This window comes from Paramormyrops kingsleyae, chromosome 3 (assembly GCF_048594095.1).
Source record: "Paramormyrops kingsleyae isolate MSU_618 chromosome 3, PKINGS_0.4, whole genome shotgun sequence".
NCBI classification, from domain to species: Eukaryota; Metazoa; Chordata; class Actinopteri; order Osteoglossiformes; family Mormyridae; genus Paramormyrops; species Paramormyrops kingsleyae.
In genome coordinates, this window is record NC_132799.1 from 8,208,586 (window position 1) to 8,227,341 (window position 18,756).

The 18,756-nt window shown below is 45.7% G+C and overlaps 1 long non-coding RNA gene across 1 annotated transcript in view; it reads right to left on the reverse strand.

Moving 5' to 3' along the window:
- Positions 1 to 5,326: 5,326 nt before the first annotated feature.
- LOC111858619 (uncharacterized) overlaps positions 5,327 to 18,756 on the reverse strand; it is a 29,239-nt gene continuing 15,809 nt past the window's right edge. The window contains exons 5-6 of the long non-coding RNA XR_002841624.2: positions 10,786 to 10,863; positions 5,327 to 6,154 (exon numbers count right to left, since the gene is read on the reverse strand). This is a non-coding gene — a long non-coding RNA (uncharacterized lncRNA). The remainder of the gene's footprint in view (positions 6,155 to 10,785; positions 10,864 to 18,756) is intronic.

The window sequence follows — 18,756 nt, forward strand, 5'->3', positions numbered from 1 at the left end:
TCCACACACTCCAAACAGACTAAGCACAGCAGAGGTGCATGTGTGTCCACACACTCCAAACACACCAAGCACAGCGAAGGTGCATGTGTGTCCACACACTCCAAACACACTAAGCACAGCAGAGGTGCATGTGTGTCCACACACTCCAAACACACCAAGCACAGCAAAGGTGCATGTGTGTCCACACACTCCAAACACACTAAGCACAGCAGAGGTGCATGTGTGTCCACACACTCCAAACACACCAAGCACAGCAGAGGTGCATGTGTGTCCACACACTCCAAACACACTAAGCACAGCAGAGGTGCATGTGTGTCCACACACTCCAAACACACTAAGCACAGCGAAGGTGCATGTGTGTCCACACACTCCAAACACACCAAGCACAGCAGAGGTGCATGTGTGTCCACACACCCCAAACACACCAAGCACAGCAGATGTGCATGTGTGTCCACACACTCCAAACACACTAAGCACAGCAGAGGTGCATGTATCCACACACCCCAAACACACTAAGCACAGCAGAGGTGCATGTATCCACACACCAAGCACAGAAGACGTATATGTGTACTTACACTCTACACACACTAAATACAGGCAACGTGTTTCTATGTACGTCTCAACACACCAAGCACAGTAAATGTGTCTGTGGATCCACACACTCCAAAAAGACCAAGCACAGGCTATGTGTCCATATGTCTACACAATCTAAACACACCACACACAGCTGCTGTGTCTGCGGGTTATATAAACCAAAATATTCCAAAATAAAATTACAATTCTACAGGCTATATTTACTCTCAAAATTAATATTGCAATAAACACAATATTCTTTTTTTTATTTTGCAAAAGGCACCATACCTAAACATCCATGACCTAAACTGAGGGCTCCTGTTCCTAGTCTCTGCAGCTGGTAAGGGGGCTTCTTCAGTTAGCTGGATGAACAATTATGATCTGTGGCTCCACTGAGCCTTTGTCTGCCCAGGCTGGCAGTCTTGGCCTGGGTACCATGGAGAGCCCCCCCCCCCCAACCCTGAGAGAGCTGTCCATCAAACTCGGTGAGGTGGTTGGTTTTGTTTTTGCTGTGCTGTTTTTAATATTCTCATTATTCCTTTTAACGCACGTCTCAGAGGAAATGAAGTTGTGCCTCCGGGTGGAGTGTCAGTCACCCACGGTGCTCACGGCATGCAGATATGGACTGGGGTCATGCTGCCACGCGCGCTGCGGGTTTCGGGGGGGAGGGGGGGGGGGGTGGAGTCATGTGACACACAGGACCAAGCAGTGTTGAAATGTTCAGCAAGCATGCATCATGACGACGCACTCTTCACGAGATGCAAAGTGGAAGAGGCCGTGAAACAAAGAAAAGCTGCCCTTTTTGTTATGATAATCCAGAAGCAGACTGGGGTGGTCTTTTGAACAGGGGAGTGAGAGATCACCCCCACCATGCGCTAGAGCTAGAGACCTCAGATTTAATGGCTACAGGCCAGTTACAACTAGGTACGAACTGAGAAATAAGACTAATACAGCTACACTAAGATATAGTATAGTATTATGATTAAAACCAGTTCCTCTTATTTCAACATTCATAGACCTATTGTCATGTGTACACAGTGCAATAAAATTCTTGAGTGCTTCCAACAGGCCATAGTGCCAAATAAAGACAATAAGTACAGCAGCTGACAATAAATAATGAAAAACAGAGTAGAATAGAATACAACACCACTGAAAACTATCCTGTTGCTGTTACTACTTCTACTATTACATTAATAAGCAGTTCACTGTTGTTCTCTGACAGAATCAGAAGCCAAAAGCTGCTTGGTGCTTTACAGCACTTCTGGAAAAATACAGTTCTTAAGTCAGTGGGTTTACATGAAAAAGATGGCGACTGTTAACCTATTAGGGGCTGAGAGATTTACACTGAGTATTTCTACATTTTTTTCCTTTTCAGATCAATAGGGTTGTCGAGCCTCCTCTCGAGCAAAAAGGCTAATTTTCTCCACATCGATAGGAGACACACACATACACACACACACAAAGTTCACTCCCTTAATTCCCCCTCCCCACACAAAACATAGCTGCAGTTTAGCAGAAGCTTGCCTTATGTTCACAGTCCCATTCATTCTGAGATCCACCTGTGCAGTTTCAGGTATTGCTGTCACTATGGCAGGACATTAGAGAGTACCCAGTGGGATGAGATTTCTTCCAAACCAAATCTGACTTCTGACAATCAGGATGTCAGCATAAACAGCTGCTAACACCTCCAAAGACCTTTGTGTCAGGAACTTTTATTCCACACAATTTCAGGTGTACTTACAGAAAACATGTTCCAGGAAGCTGGGTGTGTCAGTAAGTAAATTATGATTCATAATTGCATTATATGCACAATGTGCTGTCATTCATCTCCTCCTCCTGTGTGGCTCAGCTGGCATGAGCTATGGAGTGGAGGTATTTACATTATAACAGAGAGGAGAACCAGGACCATATTAATCAGTCATTTTATTTGAGAAAGTTACAATCCACAGGTATGGGCACCTCAGTAGCCCACCTTACCATGTCCAGCCCCCACTCCATATGCTCCCCCCGACATTCCACTCGCCATTCATTCCCACCCCCCCAGCATCTGACCCCCAAGGCCAACAGATGTCTCCGCAGCCAGGGCCAGCAGGACTCCTGTTCCTTCCCTTCAGGAGTCCTTTAATTACCTGGATGCTTTCCTCTCCAATAAAACCCTAAGTGGCCTAATGGAACCTGATGCAGTCGGCGAAGGCGCTCCCACACACTACCAGCTTTTCTTGCCACTTCTGGGGTTTTTTTCCCCCCCAAGCTCTGATGACCAGTCCTCACATTTATAGACATTCAGAAGATAAAAGCAGAGTATGACAAAGCGCAGCATCGCAATTAATCAAAAAAATACAGGCAACATTCAAATAAAGAAAAAAAAAAACTATCAGTAGTGGCATATTACAGGAGTATTACCTTCACCCAAGAAACAGTGACATTCAAGGGTAAAAACATTCTCCCAATACCATCTCAGTGGCCGTTTTAATATAGCATTTTACTTATCAACCCTCTTTTACATGACACAAAAGAACTACAACAAAATACAGATCATTCTATGTTAAATAAATGTATTTCAACGATCAACAAAAGCTGCAGAACTGGCAGTCGGCGGCAGGCTACCTCCGGCTGTGTTATCAGAAAGCGCGTGCGGGGACACTGAACGCAACATATTCATGAGGTCTAAAAGAGGGTTCCAGCAAAATGTTCTCCGGGATGACATCCATGCAAAGCATCGCTATCTCCTCAGGTTTTTAAGTTGCCGTGTGACCAAATATGTGGCCATATTCAGGAGCTCGATGGATGGCATCTGCAGTTTCAGTGACACTGCAAAGATATCAGCCGTTCTGCAAGGCAAATTTCATGTCCTGGAGGGACATTTAGAGGGGTGAAAAATTTCATGGAGGCCAAACTCAATAAAAACCACACACCATCTTATAATACGGTACATATAGTATAATATGGTATATATACAGTAGTAGAACAAAGCGAAACTCCTTTTCAGGTGGAATATGATTTAGGTCACTCACAGGCACCACTACATTGCTTTACGAAACAGAAAGACCAGTACTCACATGCTCTGTGATGTATTGGTTTAAGCATCCATGATCAATATTCAGATTATTTAGAAAATGATAGATTAAAAAAGATTTTTATTATTATTTTTTTTTTATTTAAAATGACTAGCTTGATGTAAAATTCCCCCCCGCCCGCCTTTATAAATTAGTCAGCATCATAACTTTGATTCATTTGGAGTAGCCGAACACACATGAAAAAAATTCTCCTTTTGTTTAATTTTGACTTTTACATTTTGGCTACATATTAAACCTCCTGGGTGACCCAGAAACAACCACAGGACTGGTCACTCACTCACTCGGTTTTGTTATGTCAGGTCAGCGGCAACTCTGAATGCCACCATCCGCTAGCTGAACTGTGTGACAACTAGGGCTGTAAATCATAAGCTTTGCCACAATATGATTCAATTTCCATTTTTCAAGGCAGTGATTCTGTTATGATATCTGAAATGTTACTGCAAAATGATTCAATTCAGTAATACCTTGTCAATATTTTCAATACAATGAAACATAAGCTGATTTTAGTGGAATCTATTTGAACTGAAGACTTAATGTTTCATTTTAATTTTAACAATAGATTATGTTGAAAAAATTATACGTCTCAAAAACACACAAACATGTCTACACAAAAAACATTCCGTGTTGTATTTGTACTTTAACAACAAAGAACGGTTTCTGGATACGTAAGAAAACATCAGCAAACTGTACTCTCTACTAAGGTGAGTCTCTAGACTGTTTTGTTTGGTAGATTTTATAGCAGTGATTTGGCGTTTTGTCAGGGTTTAATGATATGAATCGATATTTGTTAACAAAATAGACTGAATTGTATCGTAGACTTAACATTCGATATATCGATTAGAATTGATGAATTGTTACACCGCTAATGACAAAACGGACACAGTGGTCCGATAGGAATGTCAGAAGATTGTGTATTCCAGTAGCACCCTAAAGCCTTGTCCACACATACATTTTTAAAAACGGTGTTTTTCCTCCTCCGTTATTAAAAAAAGACAATCTGTGTCCACATGAAAACGCTAAAACGCACTGACAAAACCAGCAGCAGCATTCCAAACCAGCAGGTGGTGACATAACTCTAACCGTAAAGCTATGTTGGCCAATCAGAAGCCTTATTACCAGTTCTGCTAGGCTAAAAGCAGCTAATATAAACAGCAAACGCCACACGCTCTGATGTCAAATGAAGTGGACAACGGCGCACAATCTGACGTTACAAGCCAAAAACACTGTTTTCCCTCTCTACACGCCGACACTGAAAACGGAGTTTCTGAAAATCCTCACCCTGGATGGGGTTTTACAAAAGCTGTTTTTCAGTGATGTACAACGCCGTTTGCATGTGGACGAAAAGCCAAAACACATAGAAAAAGCTCCGTCTTTAAAAATACCTGCGTACATGTGGAGAAGGCTTAAAAGAAAAGATCTAACCTGTGATCATTCATTAAAACGGGCTAACTGTGTACTACCTGTGTACTGTAGCCATGTGATACGTACAGAAGATCTCCCCTTTTTACCTTGAATACACAGATGAAATGCTATTAGTTTCATCTTAATAAAACTCCAAGTTAAATATGGGGGGGGGGGGATCATCCCACTGAAGAGAGAGAAAAAGAGCAGGGACAGAAGAAGAGAAAGAGGAAGTGCAACAGGCTCACATCAAAAACTCCACAGCAATGGGCAGGTTTTCACCCATAGGACCAGCATCTCTCAATTTATTAGCATGACAAAGGACACAATCATTCTGGATATGCCTGAATGCAATTTTCATTAACTTTGCAATGATGTATTAACAAAAGCGTCAGGAATGTAATAAAAGCAGCAGGACTCCTCAAAATGCCAAAATAAAAAATAGCAAAAAAAAAAATTAAATAGAATAAAATAAATAAAGAAATGTAATCTCTGTTGAAGAAAAACAGAATTCTGCTCATACGCCTGGCAGCGCTGGGTCAACAGGGTTTCCCGATTCGATCACTAGACATCATGGTGACTGAACTGCGCAATTAATAAAGAAAACGCACAAAATGCTAATGTCTCATTTCAATGTAATTATCCAGAGCTTGGAGCTCAGTGGAACAAGGCCCAGGATGGTGCTGTCACCCAGAGAGAAGCATGGGGAAAGGGGCGGGGGCTGGTGTGTGTGTGTGTGCGTGTGTGGTGGGGGGGGGGTGCCTTGAAGGAGGGACTGTAACTGAGCTGCGGTCACTGAGAATGGCATCAGACACCTCAGCCCCACCACCTAAACTGTCTCCATTATCTGTGCTTCCTCAGGTAAGGTGACACCGTTTGACAGCAGAGCAAAACATAATCCCTTCACTTAATCCTGTTTCAGGTGAATATAGCCTGTGTGCACAACGGTTTTCGCTCGACAAAGGTGACAGGCTGCAGGGTGGGCACAAGCCTGTGGACCCTGGGCGGGCAGAAAGGCGACGTTAACACCCCAGCCAAGAGGGACGACACGACTACCGGCAGTGCGAGCTGAGGAGGAATGCTCTCCATTGAGGTCAGTGTTTCTGGCAGAGAGAGAGAGAGAGAGAGAGAGTGAGTGGGGGCTGGGGTGGGGGGAAGACTGCACTAACAGCTGAAACTTCAGAGGAAGAAAACAAAACATAGCCAGAGGGAGGGCCGGCTGCCTGTCCCTGGGCTTTCCTGCTGGAGAGAGCGAGGGAGCGGAGCCAAGCTTGGGCTGCTGAAACACATGTACATGTACATGCACTCACACACACACACACACACACACACCCTATTACAAGGGGACACACAGCCCTATAGCAGCCCACCCCCCACCCCCTACTGCTCTTCTGTGTCATTAAGATATTATCAATTAATAATCCCTGCAATGTAATAAATAATAAACACCACAGTAAGTCATCTTCAAAGTGCAGTCCCTCCCAGGTGAGGAGGTGGGGTGTTTTCGGAATTATCGAGGCCAGTTCATTACTCACTCCTGTGCGTTGATGGGATTAATAATGTAAGACAAACAAGCTTGCGGCGACCGAGGCACGCGCCCCGAGCCTGCGCCACCTCCTCCTCTCTCATCCGCCGGCACGCTCACGCCATCCTGCCTGCACAACCCCCGGCGCCGATTCCCAGAGCACTTTATGCTGTTGACAGGAAGCGGCAGAAACAGGGTGGTTTTGCTGACACTCTTAGAGGTTGCACTCCCTGCCTGTCCCTCACCTCCGGAGAGCTCCCAGTGTCTGACCACACGGGCAGGTGAGCAGCAAGCCTTTTAGGGACAAAAGTGGGTGGCACATTTCATTGGATGGGCAGCGTCAACAGACGGCAGGTAAAACGGGCCTGCACAGGCTCAACATGCCAAGCGCACATATGGGCACGTGGCACAAAACTCACACTGCGTATACACAAATACAGGCTTGCAGAAGTACCCATACGCAAACACTACCATGCAAATGCAGAGCGTATACACGCGATCACGCAAAAATGACACAGCCTGATCTGCTGCCAACGGATGGCCGAGCCACGCGCAAAGGGGGCAGACTGAATTACAAACCAGGAGAGCGAGCAGGAGTGTGCTTTATTTAAAGCCGCACAGCCGTGCCCAGCAGACACCAGAATTAACCTGTACTCCTGAAAGCAGTGACCTACATAAGCACACACACAGCCGAGCGGCCATAAGGCTGTCACAGAGGCAGTCTTTCATTATACAGCAATCAGTATGGTGCTATGACAACAAAGCCAACCAGCCCCCCCTTGCTTATGTCTGCTGAAACACACCCCCACATAAGGAGCCTACTGATTTGCCTTGAGGAAGAAGTTTTTTTTTTAATTAAACAAGGTAACGAATAAAAAGCAGTCTGAAAAAAAGGAAAAACTATTTATGTATTGTCAACTTTCTACAAAGCTTATTTTGGCAGAGGCCACTGATGAATGTGTTTCCCTTCGCTCCCCTTCAGGAAAAGAAAATAGCCCCAACTTTGCAATTTGCAGAACCAAATAAATCAATGCAATGTGCAATGGCTACAAATAATTCAACCAGGGGAAAATTTATATGTTTAATTACACACTGCAGGTGCTGGACTTGTTTTCCTCATTACTGTAAGATATATGAAACACGGTTAATAGCATGTAGCACATCGGGACAAAGAGAGGACTAAGCAATTGGCTGCATGTTTCTTACTGGACACGCTCTATGAGTCATTTTAACCTGGCTGTGTATTCTGCTTGCTTCTCCCAAAGTCTACCAGTACGTACCTTAAAAATGTGAGGAATTCCTGCCGAACGTTGATCCCTATCCTTTGCAAATCTACAGGATGGCGTGTTGAGTGCTCATCGCTTGGCTGCAAGTTTGCGAAGCGCGCTGCCATTTCACTGCTAGGCCCTGGATTGGTATCAAACCTGCGAGCCCCTCGCATGGGTCCGGCGTCGGGGAGACCAAATGAACATGGGGCTCTCTGAGGATTTGCTGACTGGCACAGGTAATCAGAGACTCCCCCCCGCCTCTCTGTAGGCCAGTTAACCTCCATGCCCCTGTCACAGGCGTAGGAGTGCTTAAACATCGTCCCAGTTAGGTCCAACTTTCATGCCAGGCCAGCTGCTCCATGCGGGTGGAGCCCCAGTGTAGGAGTTGGCCGGGCCTGTCCAGGATTGTTGCTGGGCCAGCAAAACAGCTTGGAGGGTCCAGTAAATAGGTTCTGGTCCCAGGAATAAGACCCAGATTTACACCACCTGAGTACAGAGTCATCAGCTACCTGGCCGCAGTCACTCATCTGTCCTCACCCCCATTCAAACCTGGCCCATCAAAGCACAAGTCATGAGAGTCACCATCAGCCCCCCCCCCCCACCACCAATATTAACAGACACCCACAGAAGGAAAAAAGATAAAGGTTGGAGCTGAACACTTGTCTCTCAGACAGTGTCAATCAGACATCTGGAATATCTTCCTCCAAAAGGAACCAGATGAGCATGTTTTTCTGTCTGTTACACATATTAAGTGTAGCTGTCCTGCAGCGGGGCACCTCTTTTCTCATTATCACAACACTGGACCAGACCAGAAGACACAAAATTTACCTGTCAGTACAACATCCAGCACGATGGCTGTTCTTTACAACAAGCCACGGGTTCGAGGGCTGCCTTTAACAGTATGGTCGAACGTGTTCAGAAAACAGTGGTAGCTGGTTTATTCATATGAGATAAAGAATTCCCTGCATGATGTTTGTCAGTCACGGTGAAAGAGCTAAAAAGGGACAAAACCAGATAGCAGTCAGCCATTACTGAGAACAGCACATGGGAAGCACTGATGGCCATGCTGACCACTCTCTATCCAGCTGCCACAATTCTCCTCTCCTTTCCCCAATACTCATTCCAGCACTGATGTGAATTTTCCATCAATGTAATTAGTTTCTATATGGCGAGCTACCATTTATAGCGGCAAAATCAAATTTGCTTAATTTCAGGAACAAAACACAGTCCTAATAGAAGCTAACAAGCTATGAATGTCAACGAGCACGATCGATGGGGGCAGCGCGGCCTGGCACAGCTCCTGTCTGTCTCGCAGCAGCTGGCTGCAGGCCAGCCAGTTAGCAGCCCTGTTTCCGAGTGTCCCCCCCCCCCTCCCCCCCTTGCTGTTCCAGGGAGAGCACAGGCGAGCGCTCCTTCAGGCAGGATGGGGGTGATAAACATATGGGCCCAACAAACTTCACCGTTTTAACAATCACCATTGTCCCTCCAATCTGGATGGATGTTGAGAGCACATTCCTGGGCATTGGGCATGGACCACTCAGCTACCATGAAAACGGGCCAGTTTGGACAAAGCGCACATTCTCTCTCGCTGTCAGCTCTAGGTGAGTTCGCCGTAGGCACATGGCCCTCACTACAGCATGTCACGCTATCTTTACTGGGAGTGAAGCGGGCCGTCGCTGAGTCCCAGTACACTGCCCCACACCACTCAATCAAGGCCCCCACCCTTGTGATGACAGGCAGGTTTTCACTGTCACTACCTAATGCCACACCCCACCTACCAAGACAGGTGGGGTACAAGTCTTCTTCATGATGAGTGGAGTTTTATCACCCTTTTCCGTTCTCTCTTTTTCTCTCTCTCTCCATCTTTGCGGGGAATGTGTGCCACATTCCACAAGGCCACTGGCATTGGCTGCTCTGATCGCAAACCCCCCCCTCCAGCCTCATAAAGCCTTCATAGCTGAGTTACATCGGGAACGACCAGCTTTAACAGCCAGCAGGGTTGTGCTGGACTTGGCTGACGTGAGTTCAACACCCAGTCCCATTCCAAGAGCGGGGCACACATGAGCAACAAGACCAACTTCGATATCATACCAAAGAGGACAACAGACCAGCCTTCTGTATAACAAAGGAAGGGGAGGGAGGTAATGGTCACATATGATTTATACGCGATGATCTGCAAGGACACTAGTTTTTACTAGGGCACATGCAGCAATGGCCTCCATACAGAGGGAATGATGTGCAAGTGTGTGAAATGAGCGGCGCCACCACTGGCGGGATAAAGTCAGTGATTTAAGTGTGATTAGTGGTGCAGGTGAGGGGCTGGGAGGGGCTTGCGCTCAATTCCCAATTGCAATTTGGCTTTAATCAGGGCAGGCCTCCCGCGGGCAGTTCTGCGGCCCCCCTGACCCACTTTAACACATCTGGGTCAGGCCCTGTAGCCCAGGAGGGAGGAGCCGGCCTGCGTGTGTGGGTGGGTGTGCGTCTGTCTGTCTGCTTCTTACCTGCCCTATCACACGGTCATGGAGCCTAGCGGGGAACCACCAGCCCGCTGCGTTTTGCTCTCATACAGCCTCACTCCGACTCTGAGCGACAACTCTGGCATGTTAACCCTCCCACCAGGGGCTGACCAGGTGTCTGTGATGCTGAGCTAAAAAGGGATTACCCCAGCTCAGGTTCCCAGGGAAAAAGGTAAAAGCAGGAACAAGGAGGAAGACTGGTGGGAGGAGGCAGGAGGGGAAGACTGAGAGAGCTCATGCTTCCATGCTTCCATGTTTCCTCAGACTCAGAGACTAGGCCTGACTCAACACCAGCCTCTTCCATTCCTCACTGACCCCCCCAATCACTACTGCCTTCTCTATCCCACTCGAAGCTCCCAAAAAGCCGCAAATCTCAGCCTGAGCCTCCACGACTGTGGAGAAAGGTACAGAGAATTTGCTCTTACCTTCAGGGGGAGCGCTCAAACTTCTGGGTGTAAAATGGTCTCCTCCTAGTCCTCTTCTCATGTGGGGAAACACACCCCCTGAAACAAGACGAAGGGCAGAGGCAGAAAATGAGAAATGAGGTGCCCGACATCTCTGAGTAGATGCTTTTGCCGTCAGAACAGCTGACACAGGAAGCAGTCAGAGCGGCGAGAGCACGGCAGGCAGATCATTGGTTAAGCTAACAGGAAAGTTTTGCTTCATGGTAATCTTCTGGAGGCAATTTAAGTGGCTTTAAATACAGATATGTAGTGGAACAATGACTTTGCAGGTACCCTTTTCACCCTACACCAGCCTCTAAGCACTCTTCCAGCCTCTTGGGGTGAGGCAATGAGGCCGCTTGGTGACTCTGGCTCCTCCCCTTCCCCTGGCGAGCCGAAGACCCAGCGGCTGACAGAGAAGCTGCCGCCTGGTCACTCTAAGTGAATGAAGAGAGCTCCCTGCTTGCTCAAGCATACTGGCAGCAAATTGATCCCCCTCAGATCAGGGGTCTGGCGCGTGATTCACAAGAGGCGCCGCGTGGAAAAGGAGCTGCCGGCGAGCTACGGGAAAAGGGCAGCACGGGAAGCGAACAAGGCGGCAGATACAGCGCCTCTGAGGAAAATAACACATTTCATGGGGTGGGGGGGGATCCTCAGCAGCGAAACAGGAGCATCTTCGGCGTGGGGGGGTGCAGAGCGAGCTGGCTCTTAGTGGTGACCCTGCCAGCCGAGTGGGGGGCAAGAAGCGCTCTGAAAGGTCTCGGGGAGGCCACCACGCATGCTGCTGTCACCGCGTCACAGATCAAAAGCACCAAATCAAAAGGCAAACAAATCCACTGCCATGTCCACAATATGAGCTCCGAGCCTGAAGTTAGCTGCCACAGACCCCCATCCTATTCCACAACCTGTACAGCCTTCACATCCACTGTGAGCCCCGTGCAAAAGATAATGCAAGCGTGTGCGGAAAGCAGCCGAGATGCTAATCACCGGACAGGGCGACAAGGAACCACAGGAATGCGCACATCCAGCTTCCCCTTTATTTTTTCCTTTGCCGCCTCAGTAGTGTGACTCTCTGCATCCAGGGTCAGATAAGGCTTTAAATAAATGTTCCACACAGCAGAACCTGGTATTTCCTTTGTTCCAAATGGCTTGACCTTATGCAGATTTTACTTTATTAAATCTAGCTGTGAAATGAAGAATACTCAAATACCTCCGAGTGTGAATACAGAATAGTCATTGCTAGACTTATCTTTCTTTCATTCACAATATGCATATGAATCTATGCTGAACTGTGCTATTCTGCCATATATTACTGGTGACTTATATACTTTATGAGAAATTACATAAATTACCACAAAGTCACTGGTTTCAGCATAAAGTGCAAACTTTATGTGAGATATAAAAAAAACGGATAAAGATGAAAAACATATATATGCCACTAAGCTGAAGTCTGTGGACATCTTAGTTGTTTAGTGTGTAATAGAGTTCCTTCAACATCTGCGTTTCTAGGGTGTGTGTTGCCACTTGCAAACCTGTGTTTCTCTTTGTGGGATTTAGAGTGAGTGCCTATGCTGATGCTTATGGATGGTTTGTATGCACCTACAGTACAGTGTTTACAGAATGTCTTGAGACACTTGTTTAATTCAGTAAAATACTGCAAATGTATTGGTTTTTATAACAAACATCATTACTTCATTCATATATTTACGAAAAATATATATCACAATGGAAACAACCAGAAGTTTTAAGCAGAACATTAATTTCAAGTAGTAATAAATTGAAACCCAAACTATAGTTCTAAAAGAGCTGTTCTGATTAAAAAGTTCAATGAAAAGCAGTCTCATTGGGTGCTTTTTAATTAGTAACACCTTCGCAATAATACAAAACACCAAACATTTGTGTTTAGTATCCCTTTGAGAACCAATGACTACAATTGCAATTAATAGCAAAACGGCAGGACCAGAACCGAATGAGTTAGTCAAAGAATTATGACACTTAATAAAAGAAAAAGTCTGAGAAGATATGTTAAACATTACTTGTCAATGGGCTTTTGTTATGAAAATAATGAATTTGCAACACTGTTCCAGAATTCAGCAAGCGTCCTAAGACTTTCTGTGAGCACTGTATGTCGAATGACAACCCTGGTGACAATGGCATCACCAATGGACAGTTACATCAGCATGAGCCCCCCTCCACCACCAATCCTCAAACACAGCTCACTAGAGATAAGGAGCATTACCACTTTTACTAGCTCCGCCTTCAAGATCATACATAATAACAGTGAATTAGATCAATTAGATGCCATTCCTAAAAGAGATGCAATTCATAAACTGATCTCATGGAGGGGGGTTGGAAATCTGGTACCATGCAGAACATGAATAGGAATATTAATGAATATTAATACAAAAGTGTCAGAACTGGATCATGTAGGGACCTGATGAGCCGCTAGCTGCACTGACCGCTGAACTTGTGACTTGCTGAGAGCGGCACACAGACTGCAAGCTTGTACAGTAGAGCTTTCATAAATTAGTGTGCTCTGAGGCAAGCCACAAGTTATAAAACAAAAAAAGAGAGTATGGAAAGGAGAGAGAGAAGAAAGGGGCAGACTAATTCAGAACACTAGATAGGGAGAATGTGCCAAGTATGCCTTATGTTTCAAAGGGGACGCTGGAGCTCTACAACCATAAACATCGACCAGGGAGGTCCGTAAAGGCAAACCACATTAAACATGCTTATTTAGAGAGGAATTTTGGCATATAGTACCCAAACTTTTTTTTTTTTTAAGTCTCCTGATCTTTAATCTCCGGGCCAGTGTCTGCTGCACAGATTAAGGCAGCAGCTACTGACAAGTCTGTTAAACCATAGCTGGCTGACAAATTTGGAAACTGAGATTTTTGAGAATTATTTTCAGAAGACTAAATATCTCAATAATGGAGCCGTTTCTTAAAAATGGTTCCTCAGGGAAGGACTAACAGTCCACCAGTTTGATTACGATAGCCAGTGCAAGCCACATTATAACAAGGCTAACCGCAGAAAGGGGCCTTTTAAAAATGAGAGATTTACTTTGGAGCTTCCTGGCTGATTTGAAGAGCACACACTCGGAGGCTGCAGTGGGAGAGGCATCTTGCTGGGCAGCATCTTCGGCTAAGCAGCCTGTCCAAACGGAGACAACGTTCTGACATTTTGCTGATGAAGGAGTGAAGTTGCAATGTGGGGGCATCGGGCCACCTTTGCTCGGCCAGCTTCCAGAAGGGACGGTTCAGCAGTGCTTGATGGCAGCTTAGGGCTAGCGGTGTCGCTAAAGCTGACTTCGGGAAATGTATGAAGGACAACGGCGGTGACTTGTCCGAGCCGTGGCATGGAGAGAGCCCGTTTGCAGATACAGGGATTGGTGGCAGACTTCTCCTGGTGACAGCTAGTGGATGTGGTGTCATCAAGCAGTCCTTAAGGTTGAAGTGACAGAGCAAAGATTCAGCAGCCTGGACTCACCCAGGGATTAGCAAACCTGCCCTTTTTTTAAAAAAAAAAAAAAAACAACAGAAAAACAACAGAGATGCTGCAGCATCATTCACACATACTGCCCGAATCTCCCCAGCACCAGCTGTGTGGAGAACATATCTCCTCTGACTGCTTATTTATTGGAATTAATAATAATTCCATCAGAACAAAGGATTCAAAAGCACAAGTTATTTCTCAATAATAATAGCAAGAATCCCTCCCATTTGGAATAGACAGGCTACAAACAGAAAGTTAAGGATATGCCTGAATAACATGGCTTTGCTTGTCCCTTTCCTCCAAAAAATATTTATTTTAAAATTTCCCCTTGCTCTTTCTTTCTCCTCACCCCCTTTTCTCAGTGTGGCCTGACAAGGGAACAGATGGCAATTTAAGCAGAGAATTTATGAGTGCCACAATCTTAATGTTGCATAAAGAAAAGAAAGAGGCTCACATCAAAGCCACTGACAAATGCACTTGCTAATATTAATGCACTCTTCATTCATCCAATATGCTCCCTAATTGCTTTTCTGTACACAGTAATATGGCACCTGCTGCTCAACGGCATTCGCGCATCAGGAGTGATGCTCCGGCTCGGCCAAGGCCGCGCTCCCCGCCACCGGCCTTGCGCGCTGCGTGCCGGTGATGGATGCCACGCGGCTGTTGGCAGAGCTTGTGATTAACGCTTCATTCTCGCGGCACGGGGCTGCGGGAAGGGGGGAGGCGATGCAGCTCTCTGGGCCCCACAAACACATCACGGTTTTTGCAGCGGGGAAGAGCCTCTCTCTCTACAATATGGCACCAGGCTGTGCAGAGGGACGGACTCCAACACGAGTGAAACCAACACTTAACATGGCTGCATATGCTTTTGACACTGAGATGTTCCATAAAGTGCACAAGGCAGGGAGGCTGGGAGCCCCACAGCTGCTGGGCCATCCAGTGCTTTGTGCTTCCAACAACAGCCCCACACATGCACATCACAAGGCAATGGGGCAGTCAGTACGCTATTCCAACACCTAAGACCTCAGCACTCCCACGAGTTTCATTAATGGATGACAGCACGTGTTATCACACTGGCAACCTCCATGATGCTATCCTACATGACTTAGAAAAAAATGTCATTGAGACAGAAATATTTCGTATGTCATACACAACAAAAAGGACTGAACTGTGCATCTATTGTACAGAATTACATCTTGTAAGACATCATTTCAGCCCCCCACCCCAAAGCTTCCATCATTAACTCCATACCAGCTGGTGCCAAATACAAAAAACTATTATATATTAGCCATGAAGATGGTTCGCAATTATAGAGTTAAATCGAATAAGTCCTCTGAGAAATGAATTTTCCTTCCTATTTACATCATACTTAATTAATGCATACTGTAGCCTGGATAGCTCGTGCTTTTGCCATGAAACATGCAACATATGTGTCACCAGATTTCATTTCAAAGGAATTTACATTCCCAACAATAAAAGGCAATTTTACTAATAAGTGTATTAAAAATTGGCGTTTCTAACCAAATAGTATGGGTTTGATATGTGTATCTAATGTCCATTAAAATTTATCGATTGATTATTTAATTTAAGGTTTAATAAAACACAAAATAAAAAGCGTAGCAATTGACTATATTAAACAGAAGGTTATTGCTGAGTTTTAATGTACATTTCATTCAGTTTATTAAAACAGTAAAAAGGGCATTTACAAACAAAGCTCACAGGCTACCCTGCTGCGTACACCAAGGCAGTCTCCAAGCACCTCCTTGTATGTGGCCAATCTGTACAGCTGGTCTGTGCTGCAAGGCCAGCACTGCTACTGCAAGCTCAAAGCAACGAGGGACGAGGAGCGGCACAGAGACCTGTGCCCACCACGGCCACAGGACCGTAAACAGCGTATCACGCAGCGAGGGTGTGGCCTGCAAACCCATTACCACCCTCATCAGCAAGCAGTCATCCACCCCCGGAGCGTCCCCTTGTTTATCCCTGCACAGATGCCCTCTCCCTCGGTCTCATTAGAATTACGGAGAGTGCAGCGTGTTGTTCCTCGGCCCTGAAGAGTGAAGTAATAATTGGGGTGTATTTTATGGTTTGTGTATTTTAAGATTGTGAGAAATGGCTCCTCTGAATAAATCATTCATACATTTAGAGTGATTACCGGTGCGGAAAGTGGGAAGCTGCCTCGCCCAAGATGTATTACCCATAATGCTTTTCAAGAAGGCAACTAATTAGCAGAAGAAAGGTCAAGTAAAACCAGAATGTGATTAGAGAAGAGACTGGAATGAAGGGGGGTGGGGGGGGGCAGAAGAAAACCCAGACATATATTTAGTCACTTTTGGAATGTAGCCAAAGCTCTTTTTTTCCTGTCACTGTAACTGAAAACGGTTGCTTCAATATTTAATGAAATGCTTATGTTGCCTGCTGCTCCACCTGGATGCGGTGCTGCGGCACCTTACCTTACGCAGTGCCGAGCAGTCCCGAGCAGTCCCGGGTGGGTCATTACCGTAGCTATCTACAAAGGGGGAGGACTACTTCCTGGATGCATGAATGCCAGCCTTGGGGAAGGTGCAGCCACAAAACAGCAGGTGGGCATGCAGGATAGAGCGGGTTCTGACTTCTATGCAGTATGAGTGAACGGGGGCCAGAACTAGGAGTCTGTTTCCACTGCTGGCATCACCTCCGGACACAAGTGGAGAGGGTGGGACCAAAGGAGAAATGAGAAAATCTGAAATCCCATTGGCTGGCCTTCATTATACAGTTCAGCAGGGTGTCCCACTCAGCAGGGATATGGCACCCTGGAGCACCATTGGCTATCTGGAAGCTCCAATTGGCAGCAGATGTCCTAAACTAGTGCACCCTTTCTTAAGGACCAGAATGCCAAAGCACAGCTCTGAAAAGCATTCATCTTCTGGGTCTAACTGGCATGGGCAAGGGAACCTGAGCCTAATGGAATTTAATTACCCACTGGCATTAATCATCCATACAGTAAGCCTCATACTATTTTATTACCACTTTCAGGGGTTATTAGTACAAATATACTGTCAAGCTACATTATGTGGAAAGCGTTTTAGGTACCATCCTCTGAACATTTATTCAAATACATATTAATATCTCTCAGCAGACTTATCCTCCATCTGTGGTGTAAATTTGGGCGTCAGGCCGAGTTCCTCGTTTGCAGGTGCCTTGTACCTCTAAGAAGCTTCAGTTTATCACTCTCCGCTGCCATTTCCGCTTGCCACAGACAGTCAGTGGTGACAGGTCTGGCGGGGGGACCCTATTAGTGCCTCTACAGGTGACACTTTTCCAAAACAGGGGTCAAGCACCTCTGTTGGTGGAATCTGAGGGCACATTATTCAGTTTGCACCATTAAAGGCAGTACGAAGGTCAAGTTAATCGCTAAAGGCATTTAAATTTCTCCACCAGCCTCTTTAAGCTCCTTGGAAGGAGACCAGTTAGTAAAGAGTTTAGGGAGAGAGTACAGTATGGTCCTGGATTTCTAACCCACACTGCAACCAATTTGTTTAGAAGACATTTGTATTCAGCTTTTGCTTTAGGCTCTGTGGGAAAGTGATTGGCAGCGTCAGGCCCTGTCTCTAAAAACACCCTGCATGTTTAAACCCCACGACCACTCGTGACACCCCTGAGAATCTGGCTTTCCTGCAGCAACTGAAGTTGACCTTTAAGGATGCCCAATATCACTGACACTCAGCGACCGCCAATGCAAATGGCGTTTATTAATATTAACACGTGTTTGGTCAATGGAATGTGCCTTATCAACCAGAGGCATTTTCATAAACATATATGATCTATCCCTTTTTATTAAAATATGTGCTCTATGCTCCAGATTTAAGTTATTCCTTTTCAGTCCGTTTTTTGTACATTCAACCACCCACCAGTTTAGCTACATACAACACAGCAGTTCACCTACCTAACTGCTGTTATCGCAGCACTATATAGCATTCTTTAAAACTGCAGTATTTTAAAACAACTCATCCATTTACGAAAGATTTACTCAATCACACCCCTCAGTGCCGGTACAATCGTCGGTCTATTAATGGTCCTGAAAATACATCGCTGATTGAAATCCAAACATAAGGATAATATTAGCAGAAACTGGTGAAAAGGATGAACAGAGGAACAAAGAAAGACCCCTTCGTAAATTTCCGACTGCCACATGCATTCTTCTGAAATTCACAAGTAGTAGCTCTACAGGAACGACTTATCGGTGATGACTGATATCTAGCTTTCCAATCTTTTTAACTTATGACAAAATTGCATAGGTCACCCCCTTTCTTACTATGTATTAGTGTAGTCTTTGTCTCTCTGAAACCCCTGAATCTAGGCTTATAAGGAATCACTCCCCTGCACTTTCAAAAGCTCATTCATAACTTAGGGCAATCTCAGACTTCAGCGTGGCCACTCAGCAACTGTCCATATATCATTATCACTCTGTCTTCAGGG